The sequence below is a fragment of the Rhinopithecus roxellana genome, chromosome 2, assembly GCF_007565055.1.
Source record: "Rhinopithecus roxellana isolate Shanxi Qingling chromosome 2, ASM756505v1, whole genome shotgun sequence".
Classification (NCBI taxonomy): Eukaryota; Metazoa; Chordata; class Mammalia; order Primates; family Cercopithecidae; genus Rhinopithecus; species Rhinopithecus roxellana.
The window spans coordinates 17,303,204-17,327,461 of NC_044550.1; the positions used below are offsets into that span (position 1 = coordinate 17,303,204).

At 37.9% G+C, this 24,258-nt stretch overlaps 1 long non-coding RNA gene across 1 annotated transcript in view; it reads right to left on the reverse strand.

Moving 5' to 3' along the window:
• LOC115894876 overlaps nucleotides 1–24,258 on the reverse strand; it is a 56,583-nt gene that overhangs the window by 2,102 nt on the left and 30,223 nt on the right. Inside the window, exon 3 of the long non-coding RNA XR_004055097.1 lies at nucleotides 19,596–19,682. This is a non-coding gene — a long non-coding RNA (uncharacterized LOC115894876). The remainder of the gene's footprint in view (nucleotides 1–19,595; nucleotides 19,683–24,258) is intronic.

Sequence of the window (24,258 nt, forward strand, 5' to 3'; positions counted from 1 at the left end):
CCTACAGATATTTATTGAGCATTTGCTATGCTCAATAGCAAATGCTCAATAAATACTGTTCTTGGGACTTAGGATACATTAACAAACAAACAATGATCTCTGCATTTGTGAAGCTTACATTCAAATGGGAGGCAGGAATAGAAAATAAACATCATAAGTAGATATGCTAGTATGTTTGAAGATGATAAACGTCATTGAAAAGAAAAACAGTAGAGTAAGAAAGATCGGGAATGCCAGAAGTTAGTGTTGGGGAAGGGGTAGTTTGTAGCACTAAAGAGGACAATCAAAGCAGGCTTTATTGAGAAGGTGAGATTTGACCAGACTTGAAGGAGGTGATGGAGTTAGTCAAGTGAATATTTGAGAACAGATGTATTACTTTCTTCTCCAAGTTCCATCAAGGACTTTCAGCCAGTGCTACCTTGAGACTCAGGAGATTTGGTAAGTTCACCAAGCTGCCAGAACACTTGTTTTCGGCTCACATAATACACTCGGTGAGTAAGGCTTTAGTCATTTTGTTACTATTGTGTGACACGGGAGGTTGAGAACAGGAACAGAGAAAGGAGAAGCAGCACAGCACTCAAGAATGGGGTGGGAATGGGGAGAAGAGGGAGCTCCACTCTCATCTAAATCAAGAAAGATTCTGGAAATCTTGTGGGTGGAATGAAGTCAGCCCTTCCTATTTCCTAAAGGTTCTTCCCTGCGATGAGTTTTAATTATCTAAACCTGTCCTAAAACTCTACAGAGTCTCTTTGCTGTCTTTAAAGGCTTCTTTTTGGTGGCTCTTTTTCTTCATTCTTTATTTCTGTGGTGACCAAAAGGATCTGTCTCAGCTATATTTTCTGGAGAGGCCCAGGAGAGGGAATTCCAGTTTTGTTGTTCAGTTTCGTCCCTGTACTAGTTTTATAAAATTATATCTATTTGCGGGGACTCTTTCAAAGAAAGTGTAACTAATCAAAATATATTTGAAAATGTACTGATTCAATCAAAAATGTTTATTAAGTGATTGACAGGTTTCAGGCACTGACTGTGTATCAAGCATACAAAGATAAGGAAGATATGATTATACTAGAAGTAAAAACCTATCCTTAATAATATTCTGGGGCAGCTGAGCACGGTGGCTCAAGCCTGTAATCCCAGCACTTTGGGAGGCTGAGGTGGGCGGATCACAAAGTCAGGAGTTTGAGACCAGCCTGGCCAACATGGTGAAACCCCGCCTCTACTGAAAAAAAAAAAATACAAAAATTAGCCGGGCATGGTGTCACATGCCTGTAATTCCAGCTACTCGGGAAGCTGAGGCAGGAGACTTGCTTGAACCCGGGAGGCGGAGCTTGCAGTGAGCTGAGATCACACCACTGCACTCCAGCCTGGGCAACAGAGCAAGACTCCATCTCAAAAATATATATATATAATAATAATATTCTGGGGCATTGCATACTACAGGCCAGAACAAAATGACCCCAAGTAATAGGAAAACAATGAAACAGATTTGTCCTACTCTAGAAATAATTCAGTCAAAAGCACTAAACATTTTTTCAGTGAAACAAGAAAAGTCACGATCTTACTGATAACTATTTTACTACTGTGATTGTCTTTTATGTAAAACTTTTGAACCCTAGCAACATTTAGCCATTCCCCCTGGTTCCTGTTAATAAGTCTGTGCTTCACTGAACATCCTAATCACCCACATTTACCATCACTTTACCATGAAAGAGGAAGAGAATGGAGACTTCACAAACGTCAATAAAGAAGAAGTGGAAACAGTGAAGCGAAGGGAAGCCTCAAGGCAGGAACTAAGAACAACCTATAAGCACAGAGAATAATAGTGGTCAGGTTTTTAAAGACCACAGGACCTCTGGGAGTGACTCATTTGGAGAGCATACTATTTCTGCCTTTGACTCCACAGTGAGGTCTGCCCGTTCGGTGTTGGTGGTGTTATTTTATGTAAGATGTAGCTCAGTTGCCAAAGAAGTACATGTTTTCCTCAGCCCTATGTGACTTAAAGATCCCTCTAAAACTCAAATTAACACATAAAGTGTAAATCACATATACACAGTGTTTAGTGTCATATCATAGAATGTTTTTGCATCAATGAGCTGGTTGTTACTGCTTCTGCAGTAACATCTTCTGCAGAGGGAATTGCAGATATGTGAGTATAGGAGGAGAAAATAAACATATCTCTCACAGTCTGCTTTCTTTGTTTAATTCATTCATGAGACTCACCATTCTAAGGAGGATTTTGTGCTGCTCTTGTTTTGTTACTGGGCCTGTCCTGTTTCCATTCCCAAATCAAGTACTCCTGGAATTTAAGGTATCACTTTACCAGCCTGACCACAAGTTCCCATTGTTTCCTCTGCTCTGCTCATGCCCTGAAATAATGCCTCTCCCTAGATACTAAATTTACTGACCCTGCCTAGGACCCAGAGAAGAATGCTGAGTCCTCAGCCCCTGCATATCTTCAAAAAGGTAAGACAGACCAGCAAAGCAGTAAAATGACAGGCCCATTGTTTGAGCCCAACGCAGGGACTTCCCCTTTTGTATAAGCTGAGTCACATTTTTCCTGTTGTCAACTAGAAGCCTGTTCGTTGATGTACGATAGGGCTATCTTGCTGATATATAAAGCCAGGCAGACAGGTTTCCTTGCATTTGTTTGCCTTACCTTGGACCCTTACCAATTAGAAACTGTCCACTGGCCAAAAGAGATAAGACATGGTTTATTAAAGCTCAGATACTACATTGAATGGACTAATTTCTGACAATTTTCTTCTGTTAAAGTGCTATCCGAGGTTCCTGCTTTGTGCAATCTTACTGATTTTGACAGAGGTCTTTTGGGATGTATACGTGCATTTTATTCTTGATATCTGTTCAGTTGACACATGTTTTAAAACCACGGATATATTTGATTGGTTGGCAAATTGTGAAAACAGGAAGTCAAATAATGGAATCAACTGTGAAACAACCATGACAAGTGAAGCTTTTCTGCTTAAGTGCCAAGATGGGAATACTGTTATGAGTAACAAACAAAATGAAATGATAATGTCAATATAATTTCAACAGGAAGAGTGAGCATCTGGACTGCCCTAATTATCATATTTCCAGTGCTTTATAACCAGTGAAATGGTTTTTACATTTTACTCTCCAATATTGTTGTTAGGCATGATAAAAATCTCCAAAATTCAGAGTGGGATGTGGTGACATTTGCTAGCTACGAAATATTTGAGATTTTTTTCTTTTTTGGCCCGACAATCACCACTTGCATTGGGCTTTAAAAAATACCTTGCTGGGGCTAGGCGCAGTGGCTCACGCCTATAATCCCAGCAATTTGGGAGGCCAAGGCAGGTGGATCACCTGAGGTCAGGAGTTCGAGACAGGCCTTGTCAACATGGTGAAACCCCTTCTCTACTGAAACTACAAAAATTAGCTGGGTGTGGTGGCAGGCGCCTGTTGTCTCAGCTACTTGGGAGGCTGAGGCAGGAAAATCGCTTGAACCTGGGAGGCAGAGGTTGCAGTGAGCCGAGATCGCGCCACTGCACTCCAGTCTGGGTGACAAGAGCGAAACTCCACCTCAAAAAAAAAAAAAAAAAAATCTACTGATTGCTTACTCTAGAACACGCACTGTTGTAAGCATTAGGGTTATGAAGGTCATGGCAAATTACCTTCTTGCTTATAAGCATTTGCACATTACACAAAGACTTTTCTTGTAATGCCTCAAGGTTTCCAAGTACCCATTCTCCTGTGATAGTCATTCTTCCATGATGAATTTTCAAAAGGTTATCAAGCAATGTAAAGAATAAAAAGTGTCTTCAAGTCAATAGACATGAGGAACACGGACAAATATTAGAATAAAATGAAAAAGGCAATTTTTAGACAAAGACCAGGAAATACTATCTCACTTGTATACATTAAGTTTATAATGTATACTTTATATTACTTCAAAAATTTCAGAAACATAAGCAAATTTTAAAGACACCTGAATAAACTTAAGGCAGGACAATTGTTAGTAGTAGAATGGGGGAAGGGTAGAGCATGTACCATGCCACAGATGGGAAATCCTGTTCTTCCATCTTCTGAGAATTTCTATATGAAATATGTTATGGAAATGATGGCATGTGCCACCTATTCAGACAATTGAGTTTTTGAAGTATGAACAATATTTCTCGGGGTCTGCCTCTGCCAGAAAAGAATTTAAAATATTACAATGGGACATTTTAATGTCATCTTGTTGGAGGGAGAATTAATGAGTAGTTGGCACAATTGATTGTTAGTTAGAAGATTAAGTCACAATGCACATATTAATCTATTTAACCTTCAAACAGTGTTTTAAGAGACTGTTTTAGGAGAAAGTACTTTTGGGCCAGTTGGATATTTATTTCAGTCAACCTTAATTATATTCAGAAATCTAACCCTAGAAGTGTAAATTTAAAGGTGGAAGAACTGAAAGACAACCTACTGTAAAGCTCTCATCTTACAGATGAGGCACAACAAATTAAATGAAATCCAGAGGTTACAACATTTATACAGGGATGAAGCCGAGCCCAAACCTAGGTCACCTGGATACCAAGGCTTGTCTCAGTTCTCTGCATGGACAAGGAGATGAAATAAAACTGCATCCAGAATTATCTAATTAGCCTGTATCTCTTATTGTGAAATGATTCCATTTGGGGACAGAATCAGTCACTAATTGAAAAAAGCACTGCATTGACTTTCAACTCATAAATCTGTCCTAAGAGGTGTTATACTGGTCATCATACCCAGAGAGCATTACAGCACTGCTTACCAACCCTGCACTAATCAAACAGTCATTTTTATTGTTTCATAAAGGTGAAAAATAAAGAAAATTTTTTCTTAAAAAAGTCCTCCCAAAGAGAAATCCAGGGAAAATAGCAATAATAATGCAAAATACTCAACTATATAATTTCCAAGACTTTCATTTCACTGCATAGTCAAGTAACACTATTATTCATTTCACAGCTATAGATCAATTTGCTCATGTGTGAAACCTATGAAATACAACCATTTTCTCTTCAGATGAGTAATCCTGGTTTGAGTTACCCATACAATTTCATAAAAATACATTATTCCAGACGGACTCCAGTTGCTGGGCAGATGGAAATGTTTAAGTAAAAGACTAAAAACTTCATTATGCTAAATTAGGTAGTCAGAGAGAAAAAGTATAAATATAACTATAACCCAAATAATTTTTCAGTTTTATGAATATTTTTTAAAATTCTACTTTCAAGAGAAAATAACTTGAAAAATAATCACATATATTTAACTATTTTAAAAGTATATACTTTAACAGCCAAGTTTTTATCAATTAGTTGTAGCTACCATAATTGTATATCTCATAGTCACTTTCCATTTTTACATACTGAGCCAACCTGTCCATAAGCCAAGCTCAGGTTTATCCCCTTCCTTAGGTTGATTGGACAGGATTTCCCCGCAGGCATAGGTGCAATTTCTGTGAGCATCATTGCTGTGACTGTGGTGGTTAATGTGGGAGTCTTGTCTACCTTCCCACATAACTTACCTGTGCTCATTGTCATTGCATATGACATTTCTATCTAATGAGAAACTGCTGCTCAGCCAATTCATATTTATGCCTTGGCTAGTCTGACAGAAGTTAGCTCATAATGGGCAGGACCATTGGTGGCCCATGGTCAAGAGCTCCATCTCTAGCAGGATCTAATATTGCTCCAGGAGCTGCTTTGGACCTCTAAAAACATCACTGAAATGACAGGTCTCTAAAACTTCATGAGGTTTATCTCCCACTCTCAGGCATTGCTACCTCTCACTGTAAAGGAATGAGCCACCTTTGTAAACTTTGAACATTCAGGGATGTCTACAGAGCCAAAATCTCTGGGGAAATCTACCCTTATGTGTTCATCCCATGTTTTAAGATCCTAGGTTTTTCATCCATGGTCTGCCTTGGCTGAGCATCTAAGTATGTCTGATGCTCTGGAATTCTACTTGTCAAATCCTGGAGTCTGTTTTGCAGCTGTTCATTATTTCACTGCAAGAGAAAAGAACCCCTTCTTAAACCACCAGAGAGGTTCTATGACTCTTGCCCTTAGCATTAATTTGTTAATGGTTCTCTGTTTCTCATTATCCCATTCCAGGGCATCAATATAATAGTAATTCCCAGCCAACTCTCTGTCCTTGTGCTCCCCACTCCCATATCTCTTTCAAATCCTTGAATCATCATGACTGCAAGGGTATTTCCCATTGGGATGTTTCCTCAAGTCACCCCTGACGAAATGTTCAGCAATTGGATTGTTACTTTGTGCCAGGGACTATCTAGGCCCCACATTCCTCTCACGATGCAGTCCTCTTTGCCTGCCGAGAAATGAGTGAGCCAGGCCCCAAGCTCCATCTTGCCACTTGACTTGTCAGAACATGTTTGGTATCTACGTCAACTCAGGTCAACTCAGGAGGAGCTAACAAAACAGGATTACACATGTAAGATATATATTGGGGGAAAACTCCTGTGAAAGATGAAGAAGGAAGGAGCAGGAATAGAGAGAGCCTTCAGACCACAATGAAGAACTGGCTTCTGTAAAAAGAGAAACAGAATGTTTGTAATCCTGGTCCAGACCATCTCTAACTCTGTAACTCTCCTATTTCCACATCTTTTGAACATGAAGTTGTTAGAAGAACTGGAGATCGATGTACATGGGAAGGCCCAGCTCAGGCTCTGTGCAGAGTGGGTCCTTAGCAACTGTTATGTTATGTGTTCACTGCACAGAACAGGGGAGTAATAAGCAGAGCCCTGGGTTTCCTTCAAAGAAATGCAGTGACCCTTATTTCATGTGTAGACAGGTAGATATGGAGGCTGCCCCTCTCTGCATCTACAACAACCCCTGTTTCTCATTAAAGTCACGGTTGAACACTATGTTTTAAATAACACAAGGAAGAAAACAGGATGCACTTATCTCCTTAGACATGACCTCAAAATGTATTCTTCTTTATAACTGTTATTACTAACTAAAATACATCCTTCCTATTCTTTTTTCAGAAAGAAGAAAAATAAGGCTTGTGATGGAAGGTAGGATAAAGCCAGCATGTATTGAGTGCTGGTATGTGCCAGGTACTACTTTAGGTACTTTACGAATGTTTTCTTTCTTCATCCTTACAGTCTTTGGAGTCAGAATTATCCACACCTTACATAAGAAAACAATCAAGGTTATAGAAATTAAATGACTTGTCCACAATAGCGCAGTTAATTATCAGAAATGACTATTGACTCTGAAACTTTGTATATTTCAGTGTTGCAAAAATCTTATCTGTAAGGTGGACTTAAATTCAAGAATTATAGAAATGTTTGGGTAAGAATTTTTTTCCTATGTTATATATTTAAAATCTACAATGAATTTTGGCCCTATCCCTGTTAAAATCACATTGTTTTAAATACTTAGTTGCTCATAGATCTATTTCTCCTCATTATAAACCCTTGAGGGAGACTATTATATCTAATTCATCTCATTGTAACCAACTAGAATTAGGCCTAAATGTCATCTACACTCAGTTTATGTATGCTGACCCAAATAGAATAACAAACAACTGAGTTCATTTTTCTGCTAATTCTCCACTTACTCTGATACAGCAAATTAGAATGATAGAGAGGAAAACACATCCTCTTCTTTATTCCATGGGTCCCATATCATAGTGGACAGGCTCTCTCAAAAAGGCCTTAAAACTCTTCTATTTGTTGCGAACCCACAGTTGTTTAACTAGTTTGTCATGGCTAAAAGATAGATGTGGATTATGAGAATCAACAGGAAATCCTCATTGCAGGAACACATCTCCTAAATTTCCCCACTATGCAGAGAGATGGCCAATTATTATAAAAGCATAATTACTATAGAAGTTGTAACTACCATAATTATATTTCTTATAGTCACTTTCCATTTTTACATACTGAGCCAATCTGACCATAAGCCAAGCTCAGGTTTATCCCTTTCCTTCAGTTGACTGGACAAGATTTCCCCACAGGCATAGGTGCAATTTCTGTGAGCATCACTGGCCAACATAGTGAAACCCCATCTCCACTAAAAGTACAAAAATTAGCTGGGCATGGTGGCCTGTGCCTGTAATCCCAGCTACTGGGGAGGCTGAGGCAGAAGAATTGCTTGAACCTGGAAGGCAGAGGTTGCAGTGAGCCAAGATTGTGCCACTGCACTCCAGCCTGCGTGACAGAGTGGGGAGACTCCATCTCAAAAAAATACAGCCAACAGACACATGAAAAAATGCTCATCATCACTCGCCATCAGAGAAATGCAAATCAAAACCACAATGAGATACCATCTCACACCAGTTAGAATGGCAATCATTAAGAAGTCAGGAAACAACAGGTGTTGGAGAGGATGTGGAGAAATAGGAACACTTTTACACTGTTGGTGGGATTGTACACTAGTTCAACCATTATGGAAAACAGTATGGCAATTCCTCAAGGATCTAGAACTAGATGTACCATATGACCCAGCCATTCCACTACTGGGTATGTACCCAAAGGATTATAAATTATTCTACTACAAAGACACATGCACACGTATGTTTATTGCGGCACTATTCACAATAGCAAAGACTTGGAATCAACCCAAATGTCCATCTGTGACAGACTGGATTAAGAAAATGTGGCACATATACACCATGGAATACTATGCAGCCATAAAAAAGGATGAGTTTGCGTCCTTTGTAGGGACATGGATGCAGCTGGAAACCATCATTCTTAGCAAACTCTCACAAGAACAGAAAACCAAACACCGCATGTTCTCACTCATAGGTGGGAACTGAACAATGAGATCACTTGGACTCGGGAAGGGGAACATCACACACCGGGGCCTGTCATGGGGAGGGGGGAGGAGGGAGGGATTGCATTGGGGAGTTATACATGATATAAATGATGAAATGATGGGTGCTGACGAGTTGATGGGTGCAGCACACCAACATGGCATAAGTATACATATGTAACAAACCTGCACGTTATGCACATGTACCCTAGAACTTAAAGTATAATGAAAAAAAAAAAAAAAAAGAATTAAAGCCGAAAAAAAAAAAAAAAGATAAAAGATAAATGTAGAGTACTTGTGATTTGGGGAAGGATCATGAAAGGTAATCTTACAAAACGTGACCTTCACTGCAAATTTCAAAGTTTACATTATGGTGAAGAGCATAGGCTTTGGACACAAACCAACTTTAGTTTGAATCCTGTCTGTGACACTGAGCTGTGTGACCTTGGACAAGTTACTTAGCCTCTCTTGCCACAGTTTCCTTGTGTGTAAAACAGAGATAATAATAGTGCTGTTTGAGAATTAAAAGGAAGACAAAATGTAAAGCACTTAGCACATGGCCGGCAGATGATAAATATTCATTAAACAGGAATTTACTGTTATTATTATTTTACGATGCATGCAACTAGCTGCTTCATGTGTCTGAGCTGAATGATAACAACATTGGAATTCACAATTTTAATAGATCTTTGCTTTCCCACAGCATCTTTTATCTCAGAGGACCAAAGTTCTGGAAAATATTCATTCTTGTCTATTTTGTTTGTACTAGTAAAGGCAGGAGCACATACAATGACCTAGTTATTAAAAAGAACTATGATGTAAAGCGCTAACTCCACATGCACAAAGTTTTATCTATAACAGAATCTAGGTCTCTCATCTTGGATTCCTCATTAATTGTATCAGATTGTTTCCAGTGGCTAAATATTATTTATTGGCAGTGTAAGTCAATGCTGCTGATATATTACTCTTTTGGGGAGTGTTTGTTTTTTTTTGAAAACTGCTCTCAAATTTTCTAAATGTGAATTTAAAAGTCTGTCAGTCTATGTGCCGATAACACAAAACAGATTGTAAATGTAGCAGGATGCAATCAAGTCAAACAAATCCAGTGAGAGCGCCAGAAGTCTTTATTAGGACTGCTTCTGTTCACAGGCTTTGCTAATGATGGAACAATTGTTTGTGCTGATTTGTAGCTGGCATTGATATGCCAGCAGCAACACTTTCATCTAAATTCCAGCTCCAAATTTTTTTTAATCCTGTCAATGAATTTGCTGTGTCTGCAAAGAGCAACTCCAAAGAACCTTTCTAAATAATAAGAAATGGGAATATTCAAGCAGCCTTTAATTCTAAATCCAGAGTGTTAGTTGAAATATACAGTGATTTTTCTCTTTGTCATTGGTTTGTCATCTACTGGGATGCCTGCATCTCAACAACTTGTATGAATTAATAACTAAACACAGCTTTAAAATGCTTAAATTGGCAGATGTTGAAGGAAGTAAATGCTGAACTGCAGAAGGATATTCCAAGATTCCAAACTTATCTAACATTTTCTTCACAAAATAAAAAAATGCAAATGTGCTCTGACTGCTGTTCACATTTACTGTGGGGACCAGTTTTTTTTTTTTTTTTTTTTTTTTTTTTAATCAAACAGCACCTGCCTCTCTATTGAGAGATGTCTGCGTGTGAGGATAAGTGCAAACAACAAAGGCTTCGACTGTGGCAGAGGCTGCATCATTTTCTTGGAACTTGCCATTATGTTTCAGGTCAGAGATTGAGGTTTGGTGCAGGGAATGGAGCTTTTAATATCAGGTGAATGGATTTTTATAAGAGGTTGGGAAGCTTTGGGTCTTAAAGAGAAAAATGGTGCTTTAAAAATAGCCACATTTCTTTTGTACTGTAATTATCAGTGCATGACCAATCATTTTTTATTCTGTCTGTGTGGGCAAAAGGAAATATCCTCTACCCATCTCTGTGGGCTGGCCATTTGAATAAGTCAAAATGTTCTCATATTTAATCAGTTTATTGAGGATATGTAATTTAGCTAGAAAATTGATCCTGAAACATCACTTTTAAGGGAGCATGAAAAATGATACAAATTCATCAATTTGTTTAAGAAGTCATTGCCATATGTTTGCTGCTTAAACAGGTAATGTTGAGTAAATCAGTGATTTTTTCACAATTTCTATTGAGGAAAGGTTCACATTGTGTAAGTGACAAAATGTCTGAAATAGGAATAATCAGCCTTTAAAAAATAGAATGGTAAAAATATGAAGGAATAGAACAATCACTTGAGCTGATCCCAGCTCTAACATTGATGGAGAAAACCCAGGCAAATCACTTAATTCCTCTGAGTTTCCATTTGTGCATCTATAAAGTGGAAATGGTAAAATGTTCCCTTCCAGGACTGTTGTGGACAGGAAATGAGAAAATGTTTGTGACGTACTTTGCAAATGGTAAAACATTTTAAGAGCATCAGGAAGAAAAAGAGAAGCAAATGGAATGATAATAATAATTATAATGTGTAACAATTATAATGATGTTATAATATTAAATACAATAATTATTATTAATGAAAATACTAAATGCTGCCCAAAAGTGCTAGAAATTGGTAAATCCTCAGACCATGTCTTCATTAGGTTCTTAACTGGAGGAAAAGGAGACATACATTCTCTATAATCCCACGTGAAAAAGTGAAATCTATTATAACTTAAGTGGATTACAGACTACATTAACACCTGTTCTTTGAAAGAAGCTCTTAAATTAAAGTTACATCTTTCTGAGAACTTTTCTCAAAAGCAAAGTGTAGACTAATAGAGGATCCTATTCTTGAAATGGCTTTTTAGGGTTTCAGACAACCTTTGCCCACAAAACAGGGAGTCACATTAACTTGCTAAGGTTGTGTTTCTCTCTCATTAGATCAGTCACTCACGTGTTATGTAGGGTTACAGGAAGTCACCAGTCAACGACAAGCATTCATTATTAAATGTTAGCTCCAAAATACAAAGCTTTACATTGTTCCAGGAATAAATTTTTTTTAATACTGTCCTTTAGCTGTTGCAGGAATTATGGATAGAAAACTATTGTACATTTTTGCTACTGAAACCAACATCCCAAGAAAATAAATACACTTTTAATAGTAGTTGCTCGAAATATACAACTTCCCACACTCACTCTCTGGGTAATAAGTTGTGTGCTGAGAAGGTAAGGCAGTTGGTGGTTGCTTATGAAGAATTTATAGCACTACAGTTCATCTAGTTAGAGATGAGAGAAAGATGCAACCAGCATAGATAGGTTGCCAATTATTCCTCCTCCTCTAGTAGTTGTATATTATCTGCCTAGATAAGCTAGAAATACATTTCCCCAAATTTCTTTCCCTATATAGTCCTGGGTTAGTATTGGCTACAAGAGAAGTTTAGATGAGATTTGGGAGGGGAAATGTACCAACAGCCATTATGCTCAAAAGATCATGGTTGCTCAAGACAGGGAGAAACAGACAAAACTAGAAACTGGCAGTTTTGGTTTGTCCTGCTCCTCCTGACCCTATGTCCCTAGCTGAATGCCTGTCCAGCCAAACAATAGCAACATTAGGTTCCAGCTGAACTTTGCAGCTGAACTCAGAGGCACTAGCCACAAAGATCCAGCAACCTTCATCAGACTTCTATCCCAGTACTATTTATTATTTTTTATTTTTGTGGGTACATAGTATATGTATTTATAAGGTACATGAGATGTTTGGATACAGTCATGTCATGTGAAATGAGCACAACATGGAAAATGGGGTATCCCCCTCAAGCATTTATCCTTTGAGTTACAAACAATCCAATTACATCCTTTAAATTATTTAAAAATATACAATTACTATCGACTATAGTCACCCTGTTGTGCTATCGAATAGTGTTTTTATTCCTTCTATTTTTTTAATCCATTAACCATCCCCACCTCCCCCCTGCACTTCTCTTACATCCCCCACCCACCCCCACCGACTATCATTCCCAGCCTCTGCTAACCATCCTTCTACTCTCTATGTCCATGAGTTCAATTGTTTTGATTTTTAGATCCCACAAATAAGTGAGAACACGAAATGTTTGTCTTTCTGCGCCTGGATTACTAAACATAATGATCTCTAGTTCTATCCATGTTTTTGCAAATGACTGGATCCTAGTACTATTTCTGATTCTACTCTAGCAGTTGGATGTGCATGGCTTCCTGCAAACTAACTCTTTAACTTGCTTACCCACTCTAGACCTGGTTGAAGTCAGGTCCACTTATCAACACAAGTCATTTGAAGGCATTTGGTATAAGGGGAAAATGGCCTTCAAAGTCTTACAAATCTATTCATCCTCTTTTCTCTTCTATGTGTATGACTTTAACCTCCTTAAGCCTCCATATCCACCTTCAAAATAAATGGTAAGAAATCTTGCCTTGGTCCTAAGTGAAAAAAAGCAATTTCTTTCATGAGAATCTTAATACTAAATTAGTCTTCATGTAGATTTGAGGCTAGAATGCACTCTACCTGTATAAGCCATAAAAATCCCAAGCACAGAATTTAAAGTGACCCATGGTGGTTAGTTCATCCAAGGCAAAGGAAAAGAGAAAATACAGAAACTTTTCAAAGGAGAGCTCCTTAAACCCAGGACACAAAGTATTTCCAAATAAATTTCTAAGAAATATGAGCTTACCATAAAAATGTTTTAAATCACCCAAAGAAACAAGTCACCATTAGCAAAAGTCAGTAGAAACAATAAATAAGAGAATCTGACCTTCATATCTGCAATTTTTGTGATATTATCTATATTTAAATTTTAAAGAATGAATTTAAATTTCTTAAAGAAGTATAAGAGATTGTCAGTATGTCAGCAGATTTGATAAAGAAATAGAACATGAAGAAATAGAAATAATAATCATTGAAAACTCAATGGACAGGATAAGCTATAGGTTACAAATGACCAAAGAGAGACCTCAAGCTTTGATCCAGAAGGCAGCACAAAGGGATAGAATATGAACAAGAGGTTAAAGGACATAAAGAACAGGGGTAGAAGTTCTAATATACATATGTAATCAATGTTTTAGTAGGAGAAACTTGAGGCAGAGAGGTGACATTCCAAGAGATAATGGTTGAGATTCTTCAGAAGTAAAAGGTAGCAATCCTCACACTCAAGAAACCCAACAAATCACATGAGCTAAAATGAGGAAATAAAAGTTTTATTTGGCAACACATGTGATGGCAATATATTTTGTAATATTTGGTTTAGGTAACAACATACTTTTTTATTTATTTTTTATTTTATTTTACTTTTATTATTATTGTTATTATTTTGAGATGGAGTTTTGCTCTTGTTGCCCAGGCTGGAGTGCAGTGGCATGATCTCAGCTCACTGCAACCTCTGCCTCCCAGGTTCAAAGAGTTCTTCTGCTTCAGCCTCCCAAGTAGCTGGGATTACAGGCGTGTGCCACCATGCCCAGCAAATTCTTTGTAAATACGGGGTTTCACCATGCTGACCAGGCTGGTCTCAAACTCCTGACCTCAGGTGATCCACCTGCCTCGGCCCCCCAAAGTACTGGGATTACAGGCATGAGCCACCATGCCTAGCGGTAGCAATGTATATTAAAAGATGAAATGAAATTTTAAATTCTATGAAGTCACCAAAAAAGGATGAGGCAAATGCAAATGAGGTACTCACTCTTAAGAGATGTGCAAGTACAGGGCTGGGGCTCTCAGGAACCTGACAGTGAGGGCCTGCCTTAAATTTTGCAAACTGAGTCTCTCACTTGCCTCACTCTTGTCCTGGTCCTAGTTCTTAGAGACAAAAGTCTGCATCTGTGGTCTAATATTCAGAATTGTCTAATTAAATCTATTTTTAAAATATAGTGAGCTGTTGTACGAAATTTATGCTCACCTTTAATCTACTATGTTGTGATCCCATTGACATTTGGTATAATGCAACCATTGTAAATGTAGATTGTTGAATTTAGCAATGTAACCACCTCAACAACCAAGACACAGAACATCTCCATCAGCCAAAAAATGTCCCTTGTAATATTTTACTATTACCCACCCCTACCCCGATCCTTGGAAACCACTGACTACTTTCTGTGATTATAATTTGGATTTGACTTTTTGCAGTTTTATGTAAATGGAATCATAGAGTATTTACATTTTGTTTTTAAATAATAAGATATGAAAAATATCTAAAACAGCAATTCTCTAAAAATGTCACATAACAGATATGGGTTATCTTTAGTTGCAAGAAGTAAAAAAAACTTACTTATTGAATATATTCATAGGGTTTATCCATTTACACTATTTTTTTTAAGTACTCGAGAGATTTTAGTAAGCAATATAAACTGTGACTCGGCTTGACATGGTGGCTCACAACTGTAATCCTAGCACTTTGGGAGGCCAACGTGGGTGGATCACCTGAAGTCCGGAGTTCGAGACCAGCCTGACCAACGTGGAGAAACCCCATCTTTACTAAAAATACAAAATTAGCCAGGCGTGATGGCACATGCCTGTAATCCCAGCTACTCGGGAAGCTGAGGCAACAAAATTGCTTGAACCCGGGAGGCAGAGGTTGCAGGGAGCCGAGATCGCGCCATTGCACTCCAGGCTAGGCAGCAAGAGTGAAACTCCATCTCAAAACAAACAAAAGAATTGTGACTCAATTAATGAAACAATATTGTATAAGACAACTTGAAACAAATTAGCAGAATTATCATTTTTTGCACTCCTAGTTAAGTTGCATTTAGCATCAGCTTTTGTCTTTATCAAAGGTTCCATCATGGATGTAGTAAGTAAAACTCTGAAGATGCTTAAAAACAAAAAGAATCTTTCACTCTACAGTAATTAAAATCAACACCAGGGTTAGAGGTATTCAATTGAGTGACCAAATCATAAATATAATTATCTTATATCAAATGATTCCTGTGCATGGCCACTCAATACATTTCATAAGACTCAAAATGTTCCATTTGAAAGAAAGAAATAATCATACCATCACTTAATTTAAACATTTCTAAAACAAAAATTAAATATTAACTTAATTTTCTATACATCTCTGTTTTTTAATGGGAGGTATCCTTTGAAGATTTTTTATAATGTGTTTTTATAAACATGCCATCCAAACAAAGAATTTTTAAAGCACACTAGAAATCAAAACAGATACCATTGCTATTTTTAATGAATCCTCTGTGACATTTTCACAAACCTTTGAGGATTTTCAAACCACAGTTTGGGAAGGAAAAATTAATGTATGTTTACAGGCCACTCATGGGTCCCTAATTACTGTGTGCCACCAAATAAATAGTCTCTTTTGTTAGTTACCTTCTTTGAAGTCTCTGTATTATTTGATGCCATTTATCAGACCTCTCCTTCTTCCTTATAATCCTCTCATTTTTTATTTCAAGCCAACATTGTGTTATTGCTACTCCAACCTGTCTGACTGATCTACCTCTGCTTCTTCAGAAGCTTCCCTCCTTTCTCCATGGCTTTTCTTACCACTTAGTGCTTTCTTTCATTTGCTTAATCCTCCATACTGATCCTGGGCCTGTTCTCCCAGTTCTGCTTCATCTTGCAGGCTGCATTTCCTGGGTCCCCTATTAGCTAGCTTCATTGACCAAAGGCAAGCACTAGAGGGAGAAAGGAGGCACTGACAGGAGACACTGAGGGAAGGATAAAGGATGGGAAAAGCCAGGATATTTCTCTCCCTCCCTCCCTCTCTCTGCTTTGGGTGCCATCTCTGATGTCTTGAGTGGAGCTGGATGCCACAAGTTAGCTTTAGTGAAGCTAAACATGTCTGACAATTTTTTCTAGTAGTTGGCTTGATTCTCCTCCATAGGACCTTTTGTCTTTTAGTAGGCTAGACTGGATTTCTTCACAGCATGGTAGTCTAAGGGTTTCATGAGGCAAGACTAGAACTGCAAGACCTCTTACCCAGATGTTCCAGAACTTACACAATGTCACACCCACCACATCCTGTTGGTCAAAGCAAGTCACAAGGCCAGGTCTTATTCAAAGGAATAGAAAAACAGACTTTGTTTATTGATGAGAAGAGCAGCAATATGACATTGCAAAAGACATGAAAACAAGGCGATGTGGTTCATTGGAAGCCATTATTGCACCAGTCTACTTCACTGAGTCCCTTAGTTCCAGAAACAGCACCTCTCTCCTAAACACAGTGTATACTATTCCTAATCTCTGGGTTGTTCCCCATTTGTCTCTTTTGCTCCCTTGTCACTTGTTTAAACAACTCCTTGCATTAGATTGCTTCTGATTTCCTAGTTTGACTGTAAATGTGCATCTACTTTCTTACTTTAACAGTGATAACCCTTAAATCTGTATCTGAGTTCCAGATTTAAAAGTTCTAGAGTTCTGATTTCTAGATCTAAATCCAATTCTATATTTCCAAAGCCTTAGGGTATTTCCACTTTAATTTTTTTCTTCTTCATCTCAAACCCAGCATACTCAAAACTGAATTCAGAATTCTCTCCCCTGGACAATGACCCTTCTCACTTTCTCTATACTCTAAACCAGGGGCCAGATAACTATAGTAAGTAGCCAAGTCCATCATTGCCAATTTTATTGGAACACAGTCAAGCTCATTCATTTTTGTACTGCCTATGTCTCTTTCATTCTACAATGACAGAACTGAGTACTTGCAACAGAAACTGTGTGACCTGCAAAGTTCAAAATACATACCATCTGGCCCTTTACAGAAAAATTTCCCAACCCATTTTAAAGCTCTGATTCTTTATTTTTCTTCTCCACGTACAATTAGGGACTAAAGGTTATCAATTCAATTCACACTCTTCATTTCTAAATTATTTCCATATTCTTTTTTCTGTCTCTCCCTGTCTCCATCCTAATCTATTCTGCATATTTCAACTAAATTGACTGTTGCAAAATACCATTTTAATTCTGTCGCTCATCTACTTACAATTCCACAGTGACTTGTTTTTATTACAAGTCACTGATCATTGCAAACTCAGCATCCTTCAACCAACTCACCTCAATTTACCCAACAAAATCTAATTTGCACTTTTCCCAAGCCATCTTCTCCAATCAGGTGCATCTTCTCTTTCTTCCCTTACTTGATTTCAGAACCTCTGAATGCAGAAATTCTGTTTCATTGCTTATAGCTCTAGCACAAGGCACAGTGGCTGGCATATGGTAAACAGGGAATACTACTGATTTTTTTTTCCTACTTCTGTCACTTTATTTATATGCTGCCCCTACTTAGTACATTCTTTCCTTGCTTTCCTATCTATCCAACCATTTCTATTGTGTCTAGTCTCATATTTTCTCTAAACTGTTCTAAGCTTAATGATCAATTTTTTATTCAAATTCCTGACAGTAAAAATTTATATCATCCATCTCTTCACTGCCTCAATGCACAGGGAGATATAGAATTAGCCCAATATTGATTCTTGAGACAATCAGAACCTGCCATCTATTTATGCACAATTTCTAACATCCTTTCACATACCTCACACTATCCTTTCAGGTATTTATTCTTTGGGATTTGTCCAAAGTTATGAGGCTTCATAACTAATAGGAGCCAACATGACAATCTAGATTCTAAATTTACACATTCTATATTCAAGATTCTAAATTTATAAGGCTTTCTAGGAAATTTCAGATGAGTTGTATGATAGAAGGTTTTATTCTACAATCTTTTTGTAAATTTGATATACAATATTTCAGATGTGGCAAGAAGAAAGAGTTGAGAGAAGTATATGAAAGCACTTATTCACAGGTTATTACTCAGAAGAGAAAAAGTTCACTTACACAGAATCTAAAACTTAAAACCTGCATTTTCAATATTTGTGAACAAAATTCTGCAACAATACAGATATCCCTGGAAACCAGGTCTTATGACAGTTGTGTGTTGGAGCAATTTCCTACCAGCTTAAGGGGACAGATTGTTAAATATTCAGGAATTTTACAAACCAAGTGTCAAACCATTGGCAACTTGAAATCACCCATCATATGGGTATTTTCATCAAAATTGGCAAATGCTGTAAATCAAGGGTTTTTTTTTCTTGAGAGTTTTCCAGCACATCACTGATATATCTATATCCATATCCATAGCCATATCTATATATATCTATATCTATATATATAGATATGGATATAAATATACACAAAATATGAGGAAGAGAGAGACAGAGCACAATTATAGTCACAAGAGGAATAATAATTGATAAAAACACACATTAGTGTAGACTTTACTGCATTCCAGGCCATGTTCTAAGCACTTAGCATATATTCAGTGGTGTGCTACAGCCAGCTAGTACTAGCTTACAAAAGCCAACGGTGCACATCTCTTTCCCAACTCCAAGTTCAGTGGCCTCACATTGGTAGCTTGAAATCAGCCATAGTGGAGTATTTGCACCACAGAAATCAGTAAGTACTGTAAATCAGGAATTTTTATGCAGATAGCCAGTTGTTAAACATTCACCAGCACATCACTGTTCTTAAGCCAGACTTTTATAAGACAGCATACTCACTTTTGGCCTCCTAATACAGTATTCAGTATAGTTTGATAAACAAGAAACCTGTGCCTAAGCAGAGGAAAGGGAAGAAAACATGTGAGATTATAAAAAGTAAGTGAAGACTGAGTTTGGTACAACTAGTCTGTGATAATAGAAGGGCTAGGAAATAAACACATTACCTTCCTTCTACCATATTAGCTTCTGGGAAAGGTTGGCACTATGTTCTTCCCATCATGCTGGCTGTCTTAGTACATTTTGTGCTACTATAACAGAATACCTAAGACTGGGTAATTTACCATGAACAGAAAAGTATTGGCTCACAGTTCTGGAGGGCTGGAAGTCCAAGATTGAGGGTCTGGCATCTTGCAAGGGCGTTCTTGCTGACTCATCCCATGGTGGAGGGCAGAACTGCAAGAGAAGAAAAGAGAAGGAGAAGGAGAAGGAGAGATAAAGGAAGAAAGAGAGAGAGAAAGAGAAGGGGGCCTAACTTACCTGTTTATAATAAACCCACTTCCAAGACAATACCGTTAATGTACTCATGAGGGTCAGAGACCTCATTGCCTAGTCACCTCTTAAACGTCTCACCTCTTGACACTGTTACAATGGCAGTTAAACTTCAACATGAGTTTTAGAGGAGATAGATATTCAAGCCATGACACTGGCCCTCCCCATGAAAACCAGAATTGTGAATAGTTCAATCATTTGACTTCGGTTTCTTGAGAACCACTGACTCTTTTGATCAGATAACAAACACCTTTTGCCATCAAAACTTCCTAAACCCAGCACTTTGAATTTGGTCAAGTTCAAAGTGCAAATAAAGTAGAGGAAAAGGTGGGACAGAGATAAGGGGAGGAGAGAACCAGAGTAAGGAAAGAAATTAAGAATGGCACCTAGAATAGGATGAGTTTCTAAAGTTTAGTTTTCACTATAACTAGGGCTTCCTTGATGTTTTGAAATCAAAAGTGATGCCTGCATTTGCCACTCTTCCTTCCATCCCCAGCAATTCTCAGTATGTCTATGAGAGAAATCTGGGCCAGTGCATGCAAGGACAATTATGATAAGCTTATTCTGTCATATTTTTGCAAAAGGAGAAAACTTCTACATGCCTGGGCCTCAGAAACAATAGTTAATTTTCAATTCAAGTTTATGTTTCCTTTAGGGAAAGAGCTGTCCAATGGATTAGATAATTTTCAAAATTTCCTAGCAGAAATAAAAATCCAAGAAATTAAAGAAGGAAAATGAAAACAATTATAAATGGTAAGTTATCTGCCATGAACAATAACTGATGGGTCTTGAGAGTAGGAGAGGGAGGTGCACAACTTAATTAGGAAGTGTCCTCCCAGAATACCAATGGTTTCCCAGCTGTTCTGCTTAGTTTGCCACAGACCATTGTCTTTCTTCGTAAATCTAAATTAGCATCTGCAGCCACTCTCCTAGAAATGAAGATTTTAGCTCAGGGCTTCATTTTGAACACCCATTGGTCTTGAACTAAATTTGAATCATGAATGGAGTATTATTTAAAGGTTGATGATCTTCATGCAGCATCACTTTAGTAATGAAACTAAAACCCCCTAAACTAAATTCTGCTTTATAGCCAAGAGTTCCATGGTTAGGTTCCAGTTTAATAAAATTGTCTTGCTTTTGTAACTTTAAGTGCCTTCCTTCTCTCCCACCCCTCAAGAGCATTTTTGTTTTCAACATGCTATTGTATGTATACAATATTGAGAATGAAGTGATTAAACAATAAAACCTTGAGCTAATTTGCAGGTGGGGGTGGATAATAGAGTCCCATGGGAAGTGCCATGGTCCTTCCCAAATTGAGGGAAGAAAGGTAGAGTCTCTTTTCATCTCTAACTTCAAAAAAGACCAGCTCTTTTGTCCCCAAGGGGATTTTAAGCCTCCATTCCAAAGGGAACACTGATTCCACTGAGAAGATTCAGGGTCCAGTGTGATCACAAAACTTAACTTCTTTGTTATGCTTGTGAAAGCCAGAAGTAGAGTGTGTTAGTCTGTTCTTTCACTGGTATAAAGAAAACCTGAGGCTGGATAATTTATCAGAAAAGAGGTTTAATTGGCTCACAGTTCTGCAGGCTGCACAGGAAGCATGGCTAGTGAGGCCTCAGAAAACTTACAATCATGGTGGAAGGCAAAGGGGAAGCAAGTATGTCTTCACGTGGCCAGAGCAGGAGAAAGAGATGGGGGAAAGGTGCTACACACATTTAAACAAATAGATCTCATGAGAACTCACTCAATATCATGAGAACAGCAGCAAGAGGGAAGATATTAAACCATTAGAAACTGCACCCATGATCTAATCACCTCCCACTAGGCCCCACTTCCAACACTGGGGATTACAATTTGACATGAGGTTTGGGCAGGGACACAGATCCAAACCATAACACAAGAGTTATGCGTGGAAGGGTGTGGTTGGGAAAGGGCAGGTAATCTTATTGTTAGACAGACACAAATCTGCAGAGCCCAGAGATGGTGCAGACCTTTTATGTTTCAGTCTATAAGCATTGGCCCTATGGAAGAGCCAAGGCACTTTCTTGTTGTGCTGAGTCCCAGAAAGAGGCTATACATCCCACAGACTTTTCAGCTACAGTTGGGCATCTAGAATATGATATTTTTGATGTATTACTATGCTCTGAATTACCTAGAGGAGTCAAAGGGTACTTAACAGAGCAAGGTTCTACTTCATTTTTGTTTCTCCTCACCATTGGAAAATATAGACCACTCAAGTCTCATTAATGCACAAGTCAAAGGTAATGGTGCTGAAACAAGAAGCAAGCATCTCAGCTCAGGGTAGAACTTGAGCTAAGAACAATGGGGCAGACAAACAGAGAGTGTTCACCTGGCAAATGTATGCCAACCTTCCACATGGTCTTGAGATGTGAGGCCAGCACAGGTAACTTAAATGTCCACCTGAACAATTCCAGCATCTTCCATATTGGGTATTAACAAGATCAACTTTTCCTCTAATATCTGATAGTATCTAATATTCTAAAAGTACAGAATTCATCACTGAACGACATGGATACACTCTGGAAAATGCATCACTGGGCAATTTTGTCATCGTGCAAACCTATTAAAGGAACCTAGATGGTTAAGCCTACTACACACATAGGCTATATGGTATAGCCTAGTGCTCCTAGGCTACAAACCTCTGCAGCATGTTACTGTACTGAGTACTGTAGGCAATTTTAACACAATGGTAAGTATTTGTGCATCTAAACATAGAAAAGGTACAGTAAAATTATAGTACAAAAGATAAACGATAGTGCACCTATATGGGATATTTACCATGAATGGAGCTTACAGTACTGAAAATTATTCTGGGTGAGTCAGTAAGTGAGTGATGAGTGAATACAAAGGTCTAGGACATTAATTACTATACAGTTCTATAGACTTTATAAACACTGAACACTTAGGCTACACTAAATTTATTTCAAAATTTCTTCAATAATAATCTTAGCTTATTGTAACTTTTTTACTACATAAACATTTTTCCAACTTTTTGACTGTCTTTAAATAATATAGCTTAAAACACATTGTACAGCTATACAGAAATATTTTTTAATCCTTAGAATCTTTTTTTTACTTTCTGAAATTTTTGTGTTAAAAACTAGAACATAAACACCCATATTAGCCTAGGCCTACAGAATAATCAACATCTCTGTTTTCTATCTTCACATCTTGTGCCACTGGAAAGTCTTCACAAGTAATAAGCACTCATAGAGCTGTCACCTCCTATGACAACAATGTCTTCTCTGGAATACCTCCTGAAGAATCTGGCTGAGGCTCTTCTTGAGGAGGTATCACTCTTTTCAGAAACATGTTCATGATGGTTTGCTTGGTTTGTTTCTTGTTTTCATTACAGATTTGCTTGGAAGCAGAAAATGCACCATGAACATTCCTCTCCATAAATGAAAATCTTTCAGTGTTAAGGTCCATGTTTTCAAACCTTTTAAGGAGCGTTTAAGCTCTGCAAAAGCTTCTGCTAAACCCTTTGCTGTGAATTTTCTTGGAGGTCCTTCTTTTTCTTCTCCTTCAGTTTCCTTTTCTCTTGCCTATTCTTCAGCTATGCATTTCTGTTCCAGTTTCAATTCATTAATCAGTTCCTCAAGAACCACCTGCAGGAACTCCTCGATAGCATCCTTATCCACATCCAGGTGAAAGTTGTTTGCCATCTCACCACAGACTTGTTAATTTTTGCAACCTCATCCTTAACAATTTATTTGAAATCATAGGCAAACCTCTTAAGTGTCTTCTTCCAGATACCATGAGATACCACTTTTTGGTAACATCACCTGAAGCCCAAGCAAGGTTCCTGATGCAGTCACAGGTGTTGTAATCCTTCCATCGGTATTTTCTCAGTGTCTAGTTGCAGCAATAGCCTGGGCAAATGTCTTCCTTAAGTAGTAGACCTTAAAGCTCTTATAACTCCAACATCACAAACTTTTTGTTTTGGTTGTGATCATCAAGGTGCTGAGAGGGATATGCTTCTGTGTCTGGTCTTCAATTCAGGCCAGTAGAAGTTTCTTTCTCTGTATCTGGAGATATGTGTTCTTGAATTTGTGTTAGTTTTGTTGCCTTTAATGAAGCAGATACTTTAACACCTTCCATCATTTTGTTCTCGTCCTTCAATATGGTAGCCACTGTGAGAAACACAGGTTATCAGAGCAGAAATAGCAGCCCTATGAAGAAAGAGGAAGGATGAAAAAGAAAGGAAGGAAGGAGAGAAATGTGAAGAGGGGAGGAAAAAAAGGAGGAGGAAGAGGAAAAGCTGTCTACCCATCCCTTGTTATAATTGGATGTCAATCTTAACCTTAATATCTCCTAAAAAATCTTCCAAGGGTTAAGATCCACATGGTTCTTTTTACTCTCCAGTAATAATTGCTTTACAAATTTTAAGTAATATTATTATCATCATCACCAATCTTAGCTAGAAAGTTTTCTTATAAACTCATATGTAAAGCTGGGG